Below are 2,544 nucleotides of genomic sequence, written 5' to 3'. Positions count from 1 at the left end.
GTGGATTGCGATAAGAGTTGTATGAGCCGCTAATAAAACGATTTTTTAAAAAGAGGTGCCAGGCTCTATTCTGACTGACAGCTGGGCACCATCTGCTTTCTTCACTACCCTGAGCCGTCGCGCCCTGACTCGGTGATCTCGTGATGACGGCGAGGGTTGAGCAGGGCCATGTTGCAAGAACGAGCCTTTCTTCGATGGGGGCTGCAGTTAGGGAGCCCAGAGTCCGTCCATCTGCTTGTCCACGGTGATGAAGGCCCGAGGTCTATTCTAGGGGTCTGGTCCTTTCGTGACAGAGGAAGAAAACGAGGAGCGTTGTCGGTCACCCCACGGGGTGAGGCAACTGCACTGATGGCATCGATGGTTGATCCAGCGGCACAGACGCAGGGGGCTGTTGGCTGAGGAGTGTACGCCAGCGCAGCCCAGCTGCTAACTGCAGTCCGTGAGCTACTGCTTTGTACAGACGCATTCTTCATTGACCGAGCTGTCTCTGTTCCGCACAGGGTGGATGCCAGGGGGGAGTTCCCTGTAACTTGCCTCTCCAGGGCAGATCTGAGCCTGTGCGGCTATCCGCAGCGTGTTGATGCCAGGGGAGTGTGGTAGTTACATCATGTGCTGTCAGTCAGATTCAGAGCGAAGGGGTGGAGTCTAGCCTGTCAATCAGGTTGATGACCTCTTGGAGGCCCTAAAGAGATAAATAGCTCGCTGGAGGCGGGACACAGTCACTCCCTGAGAGACATCCTTGTGCAGAAGACCCGGAGAGAGGCCGATGGAGCCAGACCCGTGGAGCCGGAGAAGCCACGTGGAGACCCTGTCAGCGCTGAGGTGCTTCCACCGCCACTGGATCCACAAGACCACCCACCCACCGGCGTCATTGCTGTGCTGCGTGCGTCGGAAGAGGACTTTACAGACTGGTAGTGGACATGTGGGCTCATATCGCACTCACAGACGATATGGACTGACCTGCGCAGTTTTCTCAATACACAACTGCTCTGGTCTGTAAAGCTCTTTCTTAGACACCTGTGCGTGCTGATTAATTTGTTTCTCTAGTCCACCCAGAAAACACAGGGAGCATGAGATAGTCATTATGTGGGGGTGCTGGGTCCTCGGGGTCCCGTCCAAGGCCCAGCGCTGCCGTTTCCACAGCCTTGGGGTGGCCGCACTTTGCTTCCTCTCCGATCTGGGAATTTCTGTCGGCATTGGAGCCATGACTGGGAATCTTACTGGGAGCAGACACCCACACCCCAGCCCGCTTTCCCTGAGTGTGAGCTGCCCAACACTTACCTGCAGTCGCACGGGGCTCCGCACACGACTGCGCACCTGGTCAGGAGGCTTGGAACAGACCAGTTCCGGTCGCCACGTTCAAGCGCAGGTGTCCTGAGGACACTTCCTTGTGGAACTTTGACCAGCCGTCAGCTGGGCCTGGCCTGAGGTGATGTCTTAACATCACAAGGGAATGCAGGTTTGTAAACGCTCTCAGAGCAAGTCTTGTTTAAACTCCCTCTCCCCTCATCAGGAGATGCCCGTCAGTCTTTCCCCTGGGGACAGGAGCGTCCATTTCCTCCCCGGCTAGGAGGGCCGGCCAGAGAGGAACCCAGGAATACGGGTCATCAACCAAGGCGCCTGAAACTTTACCTAAATATGCTTTTGTTTACGTCTGTCAATGCCACTTGGTGACATGTGTTTTAACTCGCCTTTCTTCTGCTTTCTGTATCCTGCCCTCCCTGAATGATATAAAAGAAAACCGGCCAGGAGACAGTGGGTGGGGGGTGGGCCGGGCTGCAGTCAGGAGAGGTTCGTTTCCACAGTTCCGCTGCAGCCCAGGCGAGCCTGATATTAAACATAAGACTTCAGTCTTTCTAATTGGGCATTGTAGCGGTCATCTTTTATCGGAACCACAACAAGCCGATGCACACCGTGCTATAGGGCCGAGCAAACCACTCTCCCTGGGTTCCAGAAACTGATGCTTCATGGCCATCTGGAGCCTCAGCTTTGTCCAGAGGAGAAGCTAAGGACTTGCAACCGCTGGCCTCGCAGTTCGAAGCTACTCTTAACCCTCTAGCCTGGGGGTGGTCAGCTTCAGAGGTCAATTTAAGAGCCGGCCCCGCCTGCCCCGCAGTGTAGCCATCGCTCGGAGCCGCGAGTGCATTTGTGCAGGCCAAGGAAGCCCCAGGATCTTAACCGCGTCCTTTGCACTTTACCTGGGAGCCACAGGGCACCCCTGTCCGGCCGAGCCACACAGACGTGTGGGGGCACCCGCCCAGGATTCTTCCCTGTAAGGCAAGAGCCGGACCAGTGAGCCCGGAGGCAGAGCCTAAGCGAATGGTGTTGAAAGGTGTCTGCACGGGCCGCGGTGTGGGAAGGGGGTCTCTGTGCGGATCGGAGGGAACCCAAAGTCGTGGTTGTGAACGAATCCTTGGGTGTCGACCACGTCTGTACCTGGGCTGCCGCCGTCGTTGCCAGCACATGGTCGCTCTGCCGAGCCCTGGTATCGGCTCCTCTGCCCGCTCGCCCATAAAAGCAGTGGCCTGGTTTTGTGGGTACCAC

Source organism: Echinops telfairi, unplaced genomic scaffold (genome assembly GCF_000313985.2).
Source record: "Echinops telfairi isolate 266 unplaced genomic scaffold, ASM31398v2 ScPeMD7_58;HRSCAF=197, whole genome shotgun sequence".
Classification (NCBI taxonomy): domain Eukaryota; kingdom Metazoa; phylum Chordata; class Mammalia; order Afrosoricida; family Tenrecidae; genus Echinops; species Echinops telfairi.
This window is presented reverse-complemented; position numbering follows the sequence as displayed.